A 22,599-nucleotide genomic window follows, 5' to 3' on the forward strand; every position below is an offset into this window, starting at 1 on the left:
CTGAGTTAATCAAAATACTAAAGAATTTCCCCCTTTTTTTTACTAAAGAACTCCCTTAGTAACTAAAGCTATGACATGTGGGGCTGTGTCCTTTAAATTATATTTAAACTCCCAAGATCATAATAAATTCATATGAACTCAGAAAATTATATATAACTAAGACACATACCCGGACGTTGCAAAAGGAGAGTCTGTAAGAAAGGAACATGTAGAAATTAGAAAACCAACATAAAGCAAACTGACATTGCCACCAATTAATTTTTGTGAAACCGAGGCAAAATATTTGCCTCTTATATTAATTAAGGGGGAATAGAGTTCGAAATACACCTCGTAACTGAAAAAACAAAAGAGTGTTACTTGATGTTACCCAATTTCTTCGCCCCGGCGGTTACCCAAAGGATGACTTCACTCTTGATGTTGTTGAGCAAAACCGTTGGAGGCATACTCTTTTGTCGAAAGACCTGGGCGTTCTGTTCGTTCCAAATGGTCCATCCCAATAGCATGGCGAGGGAGGCCATGGCTTTCCTGTTGGGGGTGCTCTTGCTTGATCTATTTACCCACCATTCCTTTAAAGAGTCCTCAAGGTGCCAAGTAAATGTGTCAAGATCTTCTAAATGTACCTACTCATTGACCAAATTCCATAGGCGAAGGGTGAATCGACATTTGATGAAAAGGTGTAGGCCAGATTCTTGTTCTCTTTTGCATAGGGGGCAGAGTTGACAGTTTGGCCATCCACGCTGGGCCAACCTATTAGCTGTCTAGATTCGATCTTGTATGGCCAGCCAAGCAAACAATTTCACCTTGGGCGGTGCCCAAGCCTTCCAAACCGTGTGATCCATAGGAGAGTGGACCATTCCAAGAAATTGCATGGAGTAAGCCGCCGTCGTGGAGTATTGGCCATTAGTGGCATGCTTCCAAGTAATCTCATCCTCCATGTGCTCCTCAAGTGAGAATTCCGAGATCAGAAGCCAAAGATCAACAATTTGATGAATGTGTGTCATAAAGAAGTTGGCGGTCATCTTGATTTTGTTGATCCAGGATCCCTTATTGAGAGCTTCTCTCACCTTTCAGTTTTTTCTTGTGGAAGCCTCATGGATGAGAGGCTCAATATAAATAGGTCTCCTGCCGTGCACCCAAGGCGCCTCCCAAAAAGGGGTCTTGGCCCTGTTCCCAATAGTGATAGAAGTGGAGGCATAGAAGAAATCCCGGTTCTTTTCATCGCAAGGGTTGCCCATGCCAACCCACATCTTGGACGACTCTGTCCATTCAGACCATAACCAACGCAGTCGGAGGGCGCGCACGAATTTGTCAGTGTTGAGCACACCGAGGCCTGCATGGTCGTATGGGCGGCATATGAGGTCCCAGTTTACTTTGCATTTTGCCCCTGTGGTCTTGTCAGAACCGGCCAAAAGAAAGGCACGCTGGAGCTTGTTGGTGTTGTGGAGAGTGCTCGGCGGAATAATGAGCGATGTGATGAAGTATACCAATAATGAGGAGAGCATGGAAAAAGATATTGAAGGTCATTAATCCTACGACTTGTTCTCTTCCCCAACCGCACGAGAGGCAAACAAGGAAGAGAAACCATTGCCCCTCCCTCCGCCGGCGAAGCCGCTGGTCCCTGCCTCCATCTGTCGCTCCGCCGGTGGCTACGGCTGGGGACCTCGGCGCCATGTTGTTTCACTGTCGACTGGTTTGCTCTAGCCGAAACAAATGCTCCATCACAGTGGTCATTTGGCTTGTAATTCATGAATCTTCATACATGATAGCTAATTTTTTAGAACACTTTTTGAGACAATTGTCGTATTACAAGTTTATCATGTTTCCCAGCAGCTAGGCCACATATAATTACATAATGCGAAGGTTTTTTTTGTTTTGATTTTTTTTGAATTTGTTATGCCGGTTTCAAAATGCAGTCAAAAAAATCCAAAATAACTGTTCATACTTAGGGTTGATTCTTGCAAAACTCTTGGTATATCTATGATGAAATAGATATTTGTGTACCTAAAAATATTTTTTTAAAATAACAAGTAAACTATAAGGGAGTTGTAGTTCAAATTTCCATAAAAATGACTTAATTATTTTTTGTACATAATATGTGCTAAGTTTTCTACCTCCACATCTCCTCCCGCCACACCTAAAATCTTTCCCGCTGCTGGCGAAAATTTTCCCGCTCCACAAATGAGGGTATTTTTGTCACCAGAGAACACCACCACACGCCCGGACCGCACGATATGAGGGTATTTTCGTCGAACTAATTCAGCCGCACTGCACCGTACCACCGCTCCCGTCCCCCAAATCCCCAAATCCCCTCGAACCCTAGCCGCCCCTGCCCTCCTCACGAACCCTAGCCGCCCCTGCCTTCCCCTCGAGCGCGAGCCGCGGCCGATCTAGCCACCGGCGGGGTGCCGCGAGCAGCGGCCGGTCCAGCCACCGGCGTGCGGCGCAAGCAGCGGCCGGTCCAGCCGCCGGAGGGGCACGCGAGCAGCGGCCGGTCCAACCACCGGCGGGGCGACGGGAGCAGCGGCGTGACCTTGACCTCTCCAGGTACGGGCCTCTGGCGCCTGTGCTTCCCCGCTCTAGCTCGCCCAACCTAGCAGCACACTCCACCATCACATCTCTCTCTCTCTCTCTCTCTGCACCATCACACTCCACCGTTTCTCACTGTATTTGTTATGTCGTGGTGAAGGTTGCAGAGGTGGAAAGGAAGCAGAAGAGGGTGCCGTTCGACCAACCTCTCAGGACAAGCTGCTCACGGAGGTGCCCAAGTACAAGCGGACTATGTTCTCTGTCCTCCCCTAGGTAACTTCATGTTCATCCCACATCCAAGTAGGTGGTCCATTTTAACTAAATCCGATTCAGTTTCTGGACAACTAAGTCTACTTTTACCGAAGAAAAGTGGCATTGCGGGAGTCTAGATAGCTCTGCAATAGTAGACTCATGATATTACGTGACCACACTGCTCTAGTTCTGCCAGTCCCCATTGAAAATTCCAAATCAACATCAGTTTTTCACTGGCTGTTAATTTAAATATTTAATCCTATTGCTACACTTAATTTCTGCAAATTTAACGAACTGAACATTTGAACTGCAAATGTATTTTGTTTTGCACTTGCTCTCAACTGAATACTTGTATATTATACAAAGACATGATACATAAGCAATCTTTATCAATAGCTAAAAATGTGTAGGCTACAGCTTATGTGTGACAGTGTGACTGATGTCGATGACAAGTAGTGAAGTGCTTGTGTCTAGATACTATTATATGTGCAACTATTTATCTACGTTTCAAAGCATCTGCCCACTTTATATTTTTAACTTGTAACTGCTATGCTGCTCCCTAGGCCATTAACTCGTCCAGCAAGCAAGGCAAGTAAACTAGGTAACAACCAAGCTGATTAGCACAGTTCCAATTCCTGTGAGATCCACTATGACAAAGATGACAATGAGCAAGAAACTCGCAGGTATATAACTTGTTTGTTGAGTGTGCTGTTTGGTTTTCTATGGACGTGAATTGCGCTTTGCATAGTTTCGTGCCTAGCTAATGTTTGTAACCTAGTACCTGAAATTTATGTCTTCTAGGATTACTAATAGTTCGCTCCTGATATGTACTTTGTATAAAAAACAAAATAAAACAGTTCGCTCCTGATATGTACTCTGTAGTAAAAACAAAATAAAATAGTTCACTCCTGATTTGTATTTGTATTCTAGGATTGCTAAGAAACTCGCAGCTCAGTTGTTTGTGTTGTCTTGCTTCTCCTATGCATTTCAACCATTCAGTCTTACAATTATATTTTTTGTTCATGTAAAGAAGTGCCAACTGCTGAATACGAGAAGATTAGGGCTAAAAATTTGATGAGGAACAACCGCATATTCCAATCACTTGGCATCACTGCATTAGGTATGATGGTTAGGAACTCAAATCGAATGCAGCAAAGTAGTGTCATCACCGATGGGGACTCAGCTTCTGCCATAACACAACAAGCCTCAAGCTCTGAGTAGAGTCCTGACGATGAGGTCATTGAGGAGGATGAAGTTGATGATATTGTAGTGGAGAAGGAAGATACGATGCTAATTCTACTTTTGTTTTTGAGGGATGGGGGCTATTTGTATGCTATATGTGCTTTAGTGCTTTGACTAATTCTGGAAATACATTTTTTGCATGAGATCTAATAGTTGTCTCTCTTTTATTATAATGCTTTGAAGGTTCCTAAGAAGGCAAGGAAGTCGATCAATAAAAAGACATGATGTCTGAAGATAGATATGTTGTCTTTATCTCTACCTTTCTTTACTAAACATCAGTTGTGCTACTTGGAGAGATGATGATAACATTGATTTTCATGCTATTATGGCTGCATACCCTTTTGAACTGCAACTTGGATTGCAATCTTTAGGAGCCTTTGTGGTTGCTCCATTAATTCTCATACATCTTTTTCCATGGTAGGAAACCTGTCAGTCGAACAAGGAGAACCGTTTCGAAGTTAAGTTCCATCAGAAAACTGGTTCTCGCCCCTACATTTCTCATGTGCATGCTTTGGTAAGGATCTCTCATGTTTTCATTTGCTACTACAGTGATTCTTTCAATTGTTTCTTATTGTTCCATTGTGTCGTGAACAATTTCAGAAAGAGGCTCGTAAGGGTGAAGAGTTGACTTTGTTTGATCTATTCAAGGAGTGCCACAATGGCAAGAAGACTGATTTCTCTAAGCCAGTTAAGAAGGCGATAGCAAGTTTCTACTATTCTTTTCTGTGTTGATGAGGCTTGTTTACCTCATCCTTGTTACACTTGATTACATTATATGACTTCTGATCGACAGATTTGATAGAGATGGGTTGTTCAAAGTAGTACAGTATATGATTCATGTTTTGTTATAGTTTGTTTGTCCCAATCCTCTATTTCATTGCATTGCATATTCATTTTGGTACTGGAAATGCGACAATATTTAGGCAATTTTAGTTCTTGTTGCAGTCCAGCAGGTACTGCTTTGTCTTTTAACACTGGTAATTAAGAGAGAGTGTTGTATGCTCTTTGATTATTTTTCTAGTGATTGCCTGAAGCATCTATCTTCCTTGCTTTCGAAGTGGATAAACTCTGTCATTTCATATACGATCTGAATGAAATGTTTAGGACTTGTGGAAGTGGATTCTTTGATACTGTATACTGTACTAAAGAAACAACATATGCGCTCCTGAAATGTACTACATTCTTCTCCACTCCATGTTCCCATTTAAGCTAAACAGAGGTGCACTTAGTTGCCTAATTTAAATTTCAACAATGGTTTGTTGTGTATGCTTACCTATTTAATAAACCTGGTGCCATGCTTCTTTCATGTAGCTGATAGTAACTTGCAAAAAAAGTGATTCCTAAGAATGATTAATTCTGCTTGTCTGCTTCAAAGTTTTCAAATAACTACTAGTTAATTAGTAGCATGGAGACTGGATTATTATTTAGTCAAAATTCTTGAATAGTTTGCTTATAAAGTTTCCTAGTCATTCAGAACCAACTGCAATGACATGTGTACATCTTTCTTTAAATGTGAGGCTGACATGTAAAAAGCTATGGAACAAGGGGTACCAGAAGGTGGAGAACCAAAGAATGTTGCTGCTGTTGTTGCTGACATTCTCACTAAAGAATGTCCCTCCAGCACATTCCTTCAAAATGTTGGCCTTGATTCGAGCTCCAAGAAGAAGTTCAACAGGTCTGCATCTGCTTTGGATGCTCATGTACAAGAACTAGAGTACAAGCTTGAGAGGGAGAGGCAAGCCTCTAAGTTGATGCGAGAGGAGCTTGTTGAGGTCAAGAAAAAATCAGAGGAGACCGAAGCTGCGCGTGCCGCAGAGTATCAGTTGTTACTGCAAAGAGTTGAGGCCACCGATGCTAGGGCTGTAGCAAGTGATGCTAGATTTGCGCGTATCATGGATCTATTCGAAGGTAAAATAGTTTAGTACGGCATGGTTGATGTTGGCTTTGGGACCTTTGATGTTGAGTTGTTTGGACCTGGGGTTGATGAGTTTTGGTTGACTGGACATATGAATCACAATATGGACCAGGGATTGGCTGTGGTTTGAGGAGGTTCTGTTTTGGTTGGTGCATCTTATGAACATGGTGTACTGATACTAAGCTACTGGCTATGTTATTTTGGTTGGTGCATCTTCTAAAACTGTGGCGTAATGATACTGTTGGGCCTAAGTTAATGAAATCTTGGAGAATTATATTTATCATTCTATTCTCCAGTATTGGTTGACTGCCAAATTGTGCAATGATTTTTTTTCTTTTTGAGCTACTATTGGCTATTTGCTGGACAGCGAAAATACTAAATTGCATGAGTGGGCTTGCTCGTCTCAAGGCCCAATATAGTTTTTTTGATAGAAAAAGATTCATATATTTTTGTTGTTTAGAGAGAAGGGCTGGCATTCAATAAATGGACTGCACATTTCCTGAGCCCAAGAACTAACATTAACAGGCTGTGGCCCAAAAGTAAATGTAAAAATGGGCTAAATTATTGGGCTCAGCCCATTAAAACAACTGATTTGGACTAATCCTACATGGCATCCATGTCATCATTTTTTCCACGTCAGCGCCATGCTGGTTCAGCCACATCAGATCCTAGGTGGCCTAGGCTCATTAGTAATCACCATAATTTTGGTCAAAGATTTAACGACCAAAATTTTGGTCAGGGGCGGCCATGACAAAAATTCCAGAAAAGGTCACATTTGTTCGTTCTTGACGGCCAACTGTTGACCTTCCGAATTTGGTTAAAAAAGGTCAATAAACGAAAGCAATGACAAATTAATGACCAAAATGGGGAGTCATAATTGACCGTATTTCTTGTAGTGAACCCCATGTGTCCAGGTACGTGCAAAATCCTGGCGTGGCCACATGCCAATAACGCCAGCATCCTTCTCGGTTGTGTGGAGTATCCGGAGGATGTGAGCAACAAGAGACAGTAAAAAAAAGGTTTACACAGGGTCTTAATCTAAAAAGAAACCTTTGGGCGGGTCCCTGCAGCACATCTGTGCCTGTGTCCCTGTTGTTCCATGTCCTGGACGGGTGCAGCACGATTGTCATCTGTAAAAAGAAAGAACTTAGGTGAAAGTTGTCGTGCCAAAATTGAGAAGAGTTGGTTATTATCAATGAACTATCGAAATTCAAGAGAAACCAAGTTGAGCCGGGCTGGCCCTGATTACCCGCGGGAAGCCCCAGGTGTCATTTTATGAGGGTTCGAAAACCAATCTCATGTATATATGATGGAACGCCGGATTCGTCTAACCGTGTCCGTGGTCTTGACGACATGCCATTTTTTTGTTTGGTGAGGCCGTCTTAGTTTGCAGCTGCTAGAGCTGCCACATCCTCTTCCATACGTAAAAACGTTTGGTATTTCCGCTAACTGTGATGATGCCACGTGGACCGGGCATCTTGAGCTTGAGAAAAGCATAATGCAGTACTGCGTTAAAACGAGCAAAAGCCGCCCTTCCGTGTAGTGCTTGATAATCACTTCGGAATGGAGCGATGTGAAAAGTTAACATTTCGCTTCGGAAGTTATCGGGAGAACCGAATACCACCTCTAGTGGTAGAGAGCCCGTACAGCGGGTCTCTTGGCCTAGTGTTACTCCCTTGAAGGTAGTATTACTGTGGCTTATTTGTGTCGGGTCTATCCCCATTCTGCGGACTGTGTCCTGATATATCAGATTTAGGTCACTGCCGCCGTCCGTGAGGACCCGTGTGAAATGGTACCCATTTACTATTGGGTCTAGCACCAAGGTCGTCAGCCCTTCGCGCCGGATATTTGTAACGTGATCCCGACGATCAAAAGTGATCGGGCGTGCCAACGAGTGGTTGAACATAGGGGTGACGAGCTCTATGGCGCGTGTGCATCGGAGTGCATGATTGCTTCTCCTCTTTGTCACATGGATTACATTTACTGTTTTAATCTCTGGTGGGAACTTTTTCTGTCCTCCGGCATTTTGCTGGCGAGGTTCATCCTCGTCTTCGCTTGGTGTCTCTTCGCCTTTGTATTTGGCGTTTATCTTACCGGCCTGCTTGAAGACCCAACATTCTCTATGGGTATGATTTGGAGGTTTGTCTTGGGTGCCGTGAATCTGACATAGTTTGTCAAGAATTTTGTTTAGGCCAGATTGTCCTTCTCTACTGCCTTTGAAAGGCTTTTTCCGCTGGTCTGGTTAGGAGCCCCTGAATCCGGCGTTTACCGTCGTGTTATCTGGGCTACCTTCTTATTTCGACGCTTGTTTTTGTTGCATCGTGGTTTACCATTGCCATCCCTGACTTCGGATGTGCTTGGGTCGCTGGTGCTGCTACGGGCCAACCAGCTGTCCTCGCCTGCACAAAAGTGGGTCATGAGGCTTGTTAGGGCTGCCATTGTTCTCGGTTTTTCTTGACCGAGGTGTCTGGCGAGCCATTCATCTCGGACGCTGTGTTTAAAAGCTGCTAAGGCTTCGGCGTCCGGACAGTCGACGATTTGGTTCTTCTTGGTGAGGAACCTATTCCAAAGCTTTCGGGCGGACTCTCCGGACTGTTGGATTATATGACTTAAATCGTCTGCATCCGGAGGTCGGACATAAGTCCCTTGAAAATTGGCCCAGAAAGCGTCCTCGAGCTCCTCCCAACTTCCAATTCAGTTTTCGGGGAGGATTTTCAGCTAGTGCCTAGCTGGCCCTTTAAGCTTGAGGGGCAAGTATTTAATGGCATGGAAATCGTCTCCACGAGCCATATGAATATGGAGGATGAAGTCCTCTATCCAGACTCCAGGGTCTGTGGTTCCGTCGTACGCCTCTATGTTCACTGGTTTGAATCCCTCTGGGAATTCGTGATCCAGCACCTCATCAGCGAAACATAAGGGGTGTGCAGCACCCCTGTATTGGGATGTGCCATGGTGTTCGAACGGTTGTAGTATTCAGCGTTGGTTGTGTACCGTAGCACGCTTCCTAGATCCATAGATATATCTGGTCGCGCCAGATTTTTGACGCAAGTTCTCACGTGAATCGTGTGTTGACTTATGCATGACTTTGTTAGCTGCTCTATCGCGTTCACAGGGTGGTGGATCCGGCCGGTTGGCCGTATCACCTTTCGGCTGTATAGGCTCTAAGGCCTCATTGTCGAATTTCGGTAATAGTTTGCCCTTTGGATAGCTATTTTGATGGTAACTTCCACCATACTTTGTTACTTTGTTCCACTTGCTGTTGAGCATATCTTGTGCGACCTTGAGCCTTTGCTTCTGTTTCTTCAGGCTCCTTGCTGTGGCAATAAGCCTTCCGCGGAGGTTTTCTTTCTCCAAGTGCATTTCCAGGATGATGTGTGCATCTTCGCCCGGACTGTTTTGTTCCCTAGACGGGGATTGATGAGGCTTATCTTTGGCGTCATCGTGTTCGGACATCGGATCCATACTATGTGTGCAGTTTGCATCTTGATCGTGTTCTGCCACCGGGGTGGTGCAGTTGTCATTTCTTCCAGAGTCACGTGGACTATTATTATCGTTGTTTTTGCTATGGCGGGACTTAGAGCGGCGCCGTTGACGTCGGCGCTTGGGTTTCTTGGAGGGTGCATCCTCCGCTGTCTCTTCGCCATTGCCCTCTCTGGGTGCATCCACCATGTATACGTCATGTGATGAAGTAGCGGTCCAGCGTCCTGTGGGTGGTGGTTCTGGTTTGTCTCCTGCATCGTCGTCCATACCTTTGATGTCTTCGGAGTCGAAGTCGAGCATGTCGGTTAAGTCGTCGACAGTGGGTACTAAGTGGGTGGTGCATGGGCAGCGAATTTCTTCGTCGTCCGCATCCCATTCTAGCCGGACATAGTTCGTCCAAGGTTCTCCTGACAGGGAGAGAGACCTTAATGAATTTAGCACATCTCCGAAAGGTGAGTGCTGAAAGATATCCGCAGAGGTGAACTCCATTGTCGGTGCCCCGTCGGATTCGACATGCACGGATGTAGGCGGCTTGGAGTCCGTGGCCGGGGATAAATCCAGTGGTTCAGTGACACGGCTCTCATAAGGGGTGAAGTCAATATCTGGCTCTATCGCCACTGAGAGTGCGGCCTCCATCGCGGGGTCCATCCCTCCGCTTTAGGATGGCGCGATTTGCTCCGGGTTAAAGGCCGGAGTAGCTGCAGATGCGATCTCCCGAACACTATCCGACGGCAGAGTTACGTCTTGCATGTCGCGACTGTGCGACGCGTCCAGCATGGGCTCGAATCCATTGAAGATCAAGTCTCCGCGGATGTCGGCTGTGTAGTTCAAGTTTCCAAATCTGACCTGATGGCCAGGGGCGTAGCTTTCGATCTGCTCTAGATGGCCAAGAGCATTGGCCCGCAGTGCGAAGCCGCCGAATACGAAGATCTGTCTGGGAAGGAAAGCCTCACCCTGGACCGCATCGCTAGCAATGATCGAAGGAGCCATCAAGCCTTATGATGACGACACAGAGGAACTCTCAATGAAAGCACCAATGTCGGTGTCAAAAACGGCGGATCTCAGGTAGGGGGTCCCGAACTGTGCGTCTAAGGCGGATGATAACAGGAGGCAGGGGACACGATGTTTTACCCAGGTTTGGGCCCTCTTGATGGAGGTAATACCCTACGTCCTGCTTGATTGTTCTTGATGATATGAGTATTTCAAGAGTTGATCCACCACGAGATCAGAGAGGCTAAACCCTAGAATCTAGCCTATGGTATGATTGTATCTTGTCCTACGGACTAAAACCCTCCAGTTTATATAGACACCGGAGGGGGCTAGGGTTACACAAGGTCGGTTAAAAAGGAGGAGATATACATATCCATATTGCCTAGCTTGCCTTCCATGCCAAGTAGAGTCCCATCCAGACACGGGACGAAGTCTTCAATCTCGTATCTTCATAGTCCAACGGTCCGGCTGTCCGGAGACCCCCTAATACAGGACTCCCTCAACAGCAATTATCTTCCGCTCTCCGAGGATGAGGCGAGCCTCGGCACTAAGGATTTCATCGTGCCTGAGGAACCTCTTGAGCAGGAACGCTTCAAGCACCAACTAATAGCCACTGCAAGGTGACTAAAAAAGAAGCAGCAGCAGCTTCAAGCTGACCAAGATCTGCTCAACGATAAATGGACCGATGTCCTAGCAGCCGAAGAACACGGCCTCAAGCGCCCAGCAAAAAGCAACCCGCAGCGGAAATTGCTACCTTAGTTCGACGACGAGGCGCCGGAGCACATACTGCCATCGTGCAATGCGACTGACCGACCACCACGCGGTCGGGATAACAGGGCAACTCAAACCGAACACCAGCCCATGCCGCCTCATCGCAAATACAGAGGTAAAACAGCTCGCGCTCACACATACGACCTTCGGCAGGACCTGAACAATAGAGCAGGACATACTAGAACGATCTATGGATCGCGAGGATGTGCCTCGACACATGACGACGGCTATCTATTCGGACGTGACAAACCTAGTCATGCGCGGGCCGAACGCCGCAGACGGACTCCATCGGAGCTACGTCGCGATGCGGCCTGATATAGAGGCGCCGCACACCCTCTGTGCTTCACTGACGAAGTCATGGAACATGTATTCCCAGAAGGGTTCAAACCCGTGAATATCGAATCATACGATGGAACCACATATCCCGCAGTATGGGTCGAGGACTTCATTCTCCATATTCATATGGCCCGCGGTGACGAACTTCATGCCATTAAATACCTCCCCCTAAAACTCAAAGGGCCCGCCTGGCACTGGCTGAACAACCTGCCCGAAAATTGCATCGGCAGCTGGGAGGACATGGAAGAAGCCTTCCTTGACAACTTCCAAGGTACATATGTTTGACCTCCAGACGCTGATGACTTAAGCCATATAGTTCAACTGCCCGGAGAGTCTGCTAGGAATTTTTGACTAGGTTCTTAACTAAAAAGAACCAGATCGTTGACTGTCCAGATGCCGAAGCCCTAGTGGCCTTTAAACACAGCATCCACGACAAATGGCTCGCCCGTCACCTTGGCCAAGAAAAGCCGAAGTGCATGGCAGCCCTCACGGCACTCATGACCCGCTTTTGTGCGGGTGAGGACAGTTGGCTGGCCCAAAGCAAAAACAATGCAAGCGACGCCGGCATCCCTAAAGCCAAAAATAGCAATGACAAGTCTCGACGCAACAGATATAAGCGTCGAAACAACAATGACAACACTGATGATACGGTGGTCAATGCCAAATTCAGTGGATCTAAGTCCGGTCAGCGGAAGAAGCCGTTCAAAAAAAACAATTCAGGCTCATCCAGCTTGGACCGCATACTCGATCTTTCGTGCCAGATTCATGGCACCCCAGACAAACCACCCAATCATACCAACAGAGATTGTTGGGTTTTTAAACAGGCCGGCAAGTTAAATGCCGAAAGCAAGGGGAAGGGATCACAAAGCGAAGACGACGATGAGGAGCCCCGGCCACCGAACATTGGTGGACAGAAGAAGTTTCCCCCTCAGGTCAAAACGGTGAACATGATATATTGTACCCACATCCCCAAGAGGGAGCGCAAGCGCGTGCTCAGGGACGTCTACGCGATAGAGCCAGTCGCCCCAAAATTTAATCCATGGTCGTCATGCCCGATCACTTTCGATCGCTGGGATCATCCAACCAGTATCCGTCACGGCGGTTCAGCCGCACTGGTCCTGGACCCAATAATTGCCGGGTTCCACCTGACGCGAGTCCTGATGGACAGTGGCAGCAGCCTCAACTTACTCTATTAGGATACAATGCGCAAAATGGGCATTAATCCATCACGGATCAAGCCCACCAAGACTACCTTTAAAGAAGTCATACCAGGTGTAGAGGCCCACTGTACAGGCTCAATCACACTAGAGGTTGTCTTCGGATCTCCGGAAAACTTCCGAAGCAAGGAGTTAATCTTCGATATCGTCCCCCTTCACAGCGGCTATCACGCACTGCTCGAACGAACCGCATTTGTTCGATTCAACGCGATGCCACACTACACTTAACTCAAGCTCAAGATGCCCGGACCACGAGGCGTCATAACAGTTAATGGAAACACGGAACGCTCCCTCCGCACCGAGGAGCACACCGCTACCTTAGCAGCGGAAGTACAGAGCGACCTTTTCAAATAGAACCTTAATTCAGTGGCCGAGCTCCCGGACACTGTCGAGAGAGTCCGGACTATTTTGCAGCAAGACATCTCGGCTCGTCAAGAGCTCGACTAGCAATTCAACCTCCGTCCCAGTCCCGACCAAGTGGCGGCAATTGTACTGCATACATAACTATGCACTCAAAATACCATGGGCATGGGTGGAGGCATAACTAGCTTGTGATCCACAATACGGCTCGACTGCCCTCGCACACACACATACTTTCATTGTTTCCATTTTCCTCCTTTTTCAGGTCTCTTTTTCACATGCACTTCCCTAACGGCTTGACCATCGGTTCCTTTTTGATGGATAAATACACCAAGACGACAAGAAGCATGGATGCACGGGGGAAATTTTAGGTGGTTTCTTTAACGATCCCTTTACCTATTTTCAGGACCCACACGCAGCTCTCCCTTAGTTAAGGCATATTAAATAGCCTCCTGCTTATTGCACTACTTGTATAAATGCGCTTTAACGCACCAATGAAATTATAATGGAAATAGTTTGCGGCCCAAATTTTACGGCTCTAGCTTACTACCTTTTCTTCTTTTTATTTTTTGATAACTTTATCAAATAGCACCCGTACACTCTAGTACATTACGCGAGGGATCGGTAGAGATTTTCGGAGGTCTCAAATCCTTAGAGATTTTCGCTGCATTACACGAGGGATTGGTACTTACCCGATCAGGTGTTTATGGCATCCTAGTTCGGATACTATGGGCTGCACCTATCTTTTATCGTCAAACTCCTATTGCTAAGTGTGGTGCTAAAGTTGCATAGTCCGATTGCCTGGTTCGTTGCGCTAAACACCTCCTTCAAGGACCAAACAATTGGATCAGGAGTGTTTAGATTACATCCCGAACACCCCCGTACTATCTACGTGGGGGCAGAAGCCGACGACTGGCCAACTCTCAGATTTTTCACAACACGGCCACAAAGGAGGTGAAATTTTTTAAATAACAAACATTATATTACATAACGATTTTGTTTCATCATACAAGGCAAAGACAACATGAATGTATTCATTCAAAAATAATGTCTTGCGGGCATTGCGTTGCCACAATACGAGACCCCTCTAGGACATCTGCAAAATACTGCTCGGGCGTGCGGTGCTCCCTCTGGTGGCCCCTCAGTCGTCAGCTTGACGGCTTCCATCTTTGCCCACCACACCTTGACGCGGGCGAAGGCCATGCGCGCACCCTCAATGCAGGTCGATCGCATGACGACGTCCAGCCGAGGACAGACGTTCACCAGCCGCTTCACGAGCCCGAAGTAGCTGCCTAGCATAGCTTCGGCAGGCCACAGTCGTATTTTTAAGTCCTTCATGGCCAGTTCGGCCACCCGATGCAGCTCAACCAGCTGTTTTAGCTGATCGCTAAAGGGCACGGGATGTTCTGGCGCAAGATATTGCGACCAGAACAGCTTCTCCGTTGAGCTCCCCTCTTTGGCTCGGAAGAACTCCGCAGCATCAGACACACTACGCAGCAGGTCTATAAACGCCCCTGGAGAACTCCGAATCTGGGTTAGTAAGATATACTTCTTCTTCACATACTTGCTTTTCATACTAAACACCTTACCCGCCGCGATTTTCTTGGCCTCCTGGATCTCCTGGAGGGTGCCCTGGGCCTCAACCCGGGCCTCTTCCACGCTTCGGCGGGCCTTTGTGAGTTCGGTCTCTCAATCCGAAACATCGCACTCCAAGGTCTCACACTTCTTCACAGCGTCCTGGAGCTCTTGCTAAACCTTGTTCAGCCTGGCCTTAAGCTTCTTACGAGCGGCCTGCTGTAGGATCTAGAAGTAGATATGTCTAGAGGGGGGGGGGGGTGATTAGACACTTAGTGCTAAAGTTGCAATTTTTAGGCCTTTTTGGTTTGAGTGGAGTTTTAGGCACAATTTCAACATACACAATACATATCAAGCAAGCATGCAAAGAGTATATGAGCAGCGGAATGTAAAGCATGCAACTTGCAAGAATGTAAGGGGAAGGGTTTGGAGAATTCAAACGCAATTGGAGACACGGATGTTTTTCCCGTGGTTCGGATAGGTGGTGCTATCCTACATCCACGTTGATGGAGACTTCAACCCACGAAGGGTAACGGTTGCGTGAGTCCACGGAGGGCTCCACCCATGAAGGGTAATGGTTGCGCGAGTCCACGAAGGGCTCCACCCACGAAGGGTCCACGAAGAAGCAACCACCCACGAAGGGTCCACGAAGAAGCAACCTTGTCTATCCCACCATGGCCATCGCCCACGAAGGACTTGCCTCACTAGCGGTAGATCTTCACGAAGTAGGCGATCTCCTTGCCCTTACAAACTCCTTGGTTCAACTCCACAATCTTGTCGGAGGCTCCCAAGTAACACCTAGCCAATCTAGGAGACACCACTCTCCAAGAAGTAACAAATGGTGTGTTGATGATGAACTCCTTGCCTTGTGCTTCAAATGATAGTCTCCCCAACACTCAACTCTCTCTCATAGGATTTGGATCTGGTGGAAAGAAGGTTTGAGTGGAAAGCAACTTGGGGAAAGCTAGAGATCAAGATTCATATGGTAGGAATGGAATATCTTGGCCTCAACACATGAGTAGGTAGTTCTCTCTCAGAAATAGGATGCTGGAAGTGTAGGCTTAGTCTGATGGCTCTCTCCATGAATGAAGAGGAGGTGGAGGGGTATATATAGCCTCCACACAAAATCCAACCGTTACACACAGTTTTCCAATCTCGGTGGGACCGAATCAACAAACTCGGTCGGACCGAAAAGGTAAACCTAGTGACCGTTAGAGATTTTCGGTGGGACTGACATGCAACTCGGTAGGACCGATATGGTTAGGGTTTGGGCATAACATAATCTCGGTGAGACCGATTACACTAACTTGGTGAGACCGAGTTTGGTAATAAGCTAACCAGAGAGTTGGTCAGGTAAACTCGATGGGACCGATTTGCTCTTTCGGTGAGACCGAAAAGTTACAAAAAGGAAACAGAGAGTTTACACTGCAATCTCGGTGGGACCAATTCGCTCTTTCGGTGAGACCGAAAAGTTACAAAAGGGAAACAGAGAGTTTGCAATCCCATCTCAGTGAGACCGAGATCCCTATCGGTAGAACCGAATTGCTAGGGTTTGGCAGTGGCTTATGACAAGTGAAACTCGGTGGCGCCGGATAGAAAGAATTGGTATGACCGAGTTTGGCTTAGGGTTTAGGTCATATGTGGAAGTGGGAAAGTAGCTGAGGATTTTGGAGCATATCATTAAGCACATGAAGCAAGAGGCTCATTAAGCAACACCTCATCCCTCCTTGATAGTATTGGATTTTCCTATGGACTCAATGTGATCTTGGATCACTAAAATGTAAAATGAAGAGTCTTGAGCTTGAAGCTTTAGCCAATCCTTTGTCCTTAGCATCTTGAAGGAGTTCCCACAACCTTTAGTCCATGCCACTCCATTGTTGAACTTATCTGAAACATGCTAGATAGAAATGTTAGTCCAACAAGAGATATGTTGTCATCAATTATCAAAACCACCTAGGGAGCACTTGTGCTTTCAATCTCCCCCTTTTTGGTAATTGATGGCAACATACATCAAAGCTTTAGATAACGATATAAAGAACAGCAAGTAAAGCTTTAGAAGGACATGTAACAAGCATAGGCTCCCCCTACATGTATGCACTCATGTAAATATGAAATATATAGGCATGTGAGAGCATAACCATGACAAAGTAGGCAATGTGTTACATGTATCTTGGCCATATGCATCAGAGCAAAAGATTATCAAGGAAAATACGTTCATGCTCATGAGTCCTTCTTGCAAACAGTGTGTACATAAGCAAGAACTCCTCATACTCATGATTTTGATGCATATACTTACCTTGTGGTCTTGAGTTGGCTTAGGATGGAATGAACCCGCACAAACAAAGTTAGATAACACAGGTACATCCACTAGCCAGAGCAAACAAAAGAAACCACAAGAATACCAAGACTGGGATGACATGTAGAGAGTGAGTACAAGGTAACACATTGGATTCAACATGTCCCCAAGAATAAAGATATGCAATGAATTTGACTGATTTCTTTCCCTTAGGTGTCTTGCTCCCCCAGAATCTTACATGGGATATTGGGAGAAGATAAGGAACAACAAATTAGAGCTGAAAGATACAAATGAACATGTCTTTCCCCCTAAAAAGACATGTGACATCTCTCCTCTTGAACATCAAGCATCAAGCATCTGGGACATCTGGGATCCTTGAGTATTCTCTCCCCCTGGAAGTCTCTCTCTCCCCCTTAATATTTTCTCTCTTGTAGGTTTGGTCCTTGAGACTTTTTCTCTCCCTTGATGTGATCTCTCTCTCCTACAAGCTTTGATGTGATCTCTCTCTCCCCCTTTGACATCAATTTCCAAGAAGGGCTTTCTGGAATCCGTCGTATAGGTTTGGTCCTTGAGACTCAGCACAAAGCAATGGATAAAACTGTGATGCTTGTAGAGGACAAGATTCATTGAGTAGAGCTGGATCAGAAGAAATATAGAACAAGTGGCAAACTGTTTTTCCTGTTGCGAAGTCGGTGGCACCGAGTGGTATGTTTCAGTGGCACCGAAAAGATTCGGTTGGACCAAAAATTACAAGTCGGTGAAACCGAGTTCACACAGAGAAAAACACTTGTCACCTCAGCTCACTAGACATGTAGGATCTCACAAAGATTTGCAATGAATTACCTGAAGGATTTGCAAGGAATTGAATGCATAAAATGCAGAACATAAACAGAAAGAGAAGAAACTGAAAGATCTAGATGAAGTTTTTTTATTTTTTTTGAAAAAGAGAAAGAAAATAAACATGCATGAGACAAATGAAATAACACAGAAAAGAACACAAGAGAACTTCATCTAGAGTTTGGCGGTGACATAGTCACCTATGTTAGAGTATATTGACTTAGGAGTCAAGTGAGAACACTTGATCATAGGTCATACTCATCGTTTAAGCTCAAAATGGGGTTACCATTTTTCGTTTAAGCATCTTGATGTATTCACATCTTGTTGAGTTGCTTTGACTCATGTCTTGGAGTAAAGCTTCTCTAAGATGGAATAACATACCTTGGGTGGTGGTGTGGTTCTTTCTCATGTAGTTGAACTTGTGTGGGTGCTCAAGGTTGATGTAGCTCATCAAGAGTTGAGAGTACCACTTGGAGTTTGAGTTCATCTACCTACATGGGTTAGTTCTTGCAAGGAAGAGCACTTGTGTATCCAAAAATGACAATCATGAAGCTCAACATAGAATTTGTCAAAGGATATGTTTGAATGGTTTTGTGCTTCCTTGTCTTCAACCACCATTGTGTAGAGTCTTGGTGATGTAGAGATTGCTCAAGATGTGAGTGAGTCGCAATCTCATGGAATTAGATTCAACCAAGCACCTACATGGGTTAGACAACATGCAAGGTGCAAATATATCCAAGACATAAGATAGTTATCATAAGAGATATATCATGGATTAGTCATAAGCTCATGTCTTGCATGTATCCAATGGAGTTTCTACTCCAAGTTCGAAGCATCAATGATGTTCAATTCTCCTCTCAACCTGCAAAACACTTTCTCATCAAGAGGTTTGGTAAATATATCCGCTAATTGCTTATCGGTGCGAACATGCTTAAGATTAATGTCACCCTTAGCAACATGATCTCGAATGAAATGATGACGAACTTCAATATGCTTAGTTCGAGAATGTTGTACATGATTATGACCAATTTTGATAGCACTTTCATTGTCACAAAGTAGTGGAACATGTTTCACATAGATCCCATAATCTTTAAGAGTTTGGGTCATCCAAAGTAATTGAGCACAACATGAACCAGCGGCAATGTATTCCGCTTCGGCGGTGGATAAGGATACCGAGTTTTGTTTCTTGGAAGACCAAGACACAAGAGATCTACCAAGAAATTGACAAGTACCCGAAGTGGACTTTCTATCAACCTTGTCTCCGGCATAATCCGAGTCGGAATAGCCAACAAGATCAAAAGAAGACCTCTTAGGATACCAAATGCCAAAATTTGGTGTATGTATTAAATATCTCACTATCCTTTTCACAGCCTTAAGATGACATTCTTTACGAGCAGCTTGATATCGTGCACACATGCACACACTTAGCATAATACCGGGACGTGAAGCACATAGGTATAACAATTAACCAATGATAGAGCGATAAACCTTTTGATCAACCGGTTCACCATCTTTGGTCAAATCATTATGTCCACCAGTAGGCATGGGTGTAGACATACCTTTGCATTCTTGCATATTGAACTTCTTGAATAAGTCCTTGGTGTACTTTGTTTGAGAGACAAATGTACCTTCCTTAGTTTGCTTGATTTGCAAACCGAGAAAGAATTTGAGTTCACTTATCATAGACATCTCAAACTTCTCCGACATTAGCTTTCCAAACTTTTCACTAAAGAGAGGGTTAGTTGAACCAAATATGATATCATCAACATAAATTTGGCATACAAATAGTTCTCCATTAACCCTTTTAGTAAAAAGAGTAGAATCAATTTTATCAATTTCAAAACCACTTGCAATAAGGAACTTGGTCAAGCATTTATACCATGCTCTAGGAGCTTGTTTAAGACCATAAAGAGCTTTGTGAAGTTTGTAAACATGATTTGGTTTCTTAGGATTGATAAAGCCAGGAGGTTGTTTGACATAAACTTCCTCCTCTATTTCACGATTTAGAAAAGCACTTTTGATGTCCATTTGGTACAAGGTGATATTATGGTGATTAGCATAGGCAAGTAAGATGCGAATGGACTCAAGTCTAGCAACGGGAGCATATGTCTCACCATAGTCCATACCTTTGACTTGTGTGTACCCTTGGGTGACGAGACATGCTTTGTTGCGAACCACTTGTCCATCTTCATCTTGCTTGTTGCGAAACACCCATTTGGTACCAATGATGTTGTGGTTGTTGTCGGTCTTCTCAACCAATGTCCAAACTTGGTTTCTCTCAAAATTGTGTAGCTCTTCATGCATAGCGTTTATCCAATCCGGATCTTCCAATGCTTCTTCAACCTTCATAGGTTCAATGCTAGAGATGAATGAATAGTTTTCACAAAAGTTAGCTAAATGAGTTTTTGAGCGAGTGATTCTCCTGGTTTGTATATCATTGAGGATTTGCTCGATGGGATGATCTTTGGCAATTCTTGCTCGAACTCGTGAGAGCTTTTGCTTGGGTCTTGGTTGAACATCTTCTTCATCTTGTTCTTCTTCTTGGCCTTCTTCATTGTTGACGTTGTCGTTCTCTTGTCGTGGTGGAGAAAGAGGTTGTTGATGTTCGTCTTGATGCATTTCCTTGTCTTCTTCATCTTGGTGTGTCCCACTTGTGGATGCTTCCGTGTCGATTCTTGGTTCACCTTGTCGTGAAGTAGAAGCTTCCACTTGGACGGATGAAGTACTCTCCTTCACCTCCGTTGGACGAATTTTGCCAATGGACAAGTCTTGGATTGCTTCTGAAGGGTCTTTGTCTCCTACATCAATTGGCAATTGCTCTACTTGCGAGCCATTAGATTCATCAAACTTCACATCTACCGTCTCTTCAACCTTTCGGGTGAAATTGTTGTAGACATGGTAAGTGTGAGAGTTTGAGCCATAACCAAGTAGAAAACCTTCATGAGATTTAGGAGAAAACTTTGAACGACGATGCTTATCAAGAATGTAGCACTTTGAGCCGAATACTCGAAAGTATCCAACTTGGAGTTTGTTACCGGTGAGAAGCTCGTATGCCGTCTTGCCGAGTAGCTTGTGAAGATATAAGCGATTTGTTGCGTGACAAGCTGTCTCAACCGCTTCTGCCCAAAAGTGCTTCGGCGTCTTGTATTCATCAAGCATCGTTCTTGCCATTTCGATGAGCGTCCGGTTCTTCCTCTCAACAACTCCATTTTGTTGAGGTGTGTACGTAGCCGAGAACTCATGTGAAATCCCTTCTTCGTCAAGAAAGGTGTCCACATTTGCGTTCTTGAACTCCATTCCGTTGTCACTTCAAACCTTCTTGATCTTCACGTCAAACTGATTTTGGTCCTTCCTAGCGAAGTTTCTGAAGATCTTCTGGACCTGCGACTTGTCATTAAGAAAGAACACCCACGTAAATCTTGAAAAATCATCAACTATAACTAGACCAAAAGAATTTCCACCGAGACTCTTGTAGGCGTTGGGACCAAAAAGATCCATATGAAGTAGCTCAAGTGGCCTCCTTGTGGTCCTGATGTTCTTCACGGGATGTCTTCCTCCAACCTGTTTACCTGCTTGACAAGCACTGCAAAGTCTATCCTTATCAAATATGACATAGTTAACTCCAAGGATATGATTTCCTTTAATAAGCTTGTCAAGGTTTCTCATGCCAACGTGACCTAGTCGTCTATGCCACAACCAACCTTTTGAGGATTTAGCGATAAAGCAAGTTTTAGGTTGTGCCTTTTTAGAGAAATCGACAATGTAAAGATCACCTCTACGCATACCGGTAAAGACCATTTTATGATTGTCTCGACGAAATACTTGGCACTCTACCTCAGTAAATAGGACATTCAAACCGAAATCAGCAAATCTAGATACTGAAAGTAAGTTATAGCCAAGAGATTCAACGAGCATGACATTTTGAATGGAACTATCATGTGAGATGGCCACCTTACCAAGGCCAACCACTTTACCCTTTGAATTATCACCAAAGGTGACATATTTTCGAGGGCCGTCATTTTCAGCAAGCTCACGAAACATCTCTTCATCTCCGGTCATATGATTAGTACATCCACTATCAAGAACCCATTCCTTTCCTCCTAATTCATATCCCCGAAGATTTGCCATAAGACCAAAATGTCTCATTGCATCATCAAGATCGAAGTCACTATCATCATCATCATCATAGTATCCATATTCATCATGATCTTGTGACTCATCATTTCCTAGAGAGGGTAATTCATTAGATAAATGATCATCAAAGTGGTCACTTTTATGAATTCTTATAGCTTCGAATATGATATCACTAATGATTCCAACATCTCCTTTAGCATGCTTAAGATTGGTAAGTTCAAATAGACAATTACCAAAACTAGGATCACTAGAGTTCATCTTACTCAAGGCAATAGATTTATGGAGAATTTCATCCAAAGTTTTCAAGGAATGATCGGGAAATCGTTCCTCAAGAAATTTCCATATAGTATAGGCACAATTAAGAGTAGGCAAACTAGCAATCAAATTTTTGGGCAATCCTCTAATGATGAGCTCAATAGTTCTAAGATTGCGAATCATGTCAATATCTTCATCTAGGGTAGGATGCAAAGGATCAATATGAGGTGCACAAGGGCTAGCAATATACTTGTTCAAATGATATTGATTGAAAATTACAAGCATCTCATTTTTCCACTCATGAAAATACTCTCCATCAAGAACATGCACTCTATGTCTAAGACTCCCTAAGGTAGACACATCCATCTTCCTCCAATGGTGATTAAACCAAGGCAATGGAGACCAAAGCTCTG

At 44.7% G+C, this 22,599-nt stretch overlaps 1 long non-coding RNA gene across 1 annotated transcript; it reads left to right on the plus strand.

The window, feature by feature from the left end:
- The first annotated feature begins 2,310 nt into the window (after positions 1-2,310).
- On the plus strand, positions 2,311-4,866 carry LOC119319488. Its single transcript, XR_005154495.1, has 5 exons — positions 2,311-2,544; positions 2,687-2,799; positions 3,342-3,461; positions 4,204-4,534; positions 4,621-4,866. It is a non-coding gene; the product is annotated as an uncharacterized LOC119319488 (long non-coding RNA).
- Positions 4,867-22,599: the final 17,733 nt, after the last annotated feature.

Source organism: Triticum dicoccoides, chromosome 6A (assembly GCF_002162155.2).
Source record: "Triticum dicoccoides isolate Atlit2015 ecotype Zavitan chromosome 6A, WEW_v2.0, whole genome shotgun sequence".
NCBI classification, from domain to species: domain Eukaryota; kingdom Viridiplantae; phylum Streptophyta; class Magnoliopsida; order Poales; family Poaceae; genus Triticum; species Triticum dicoccoides.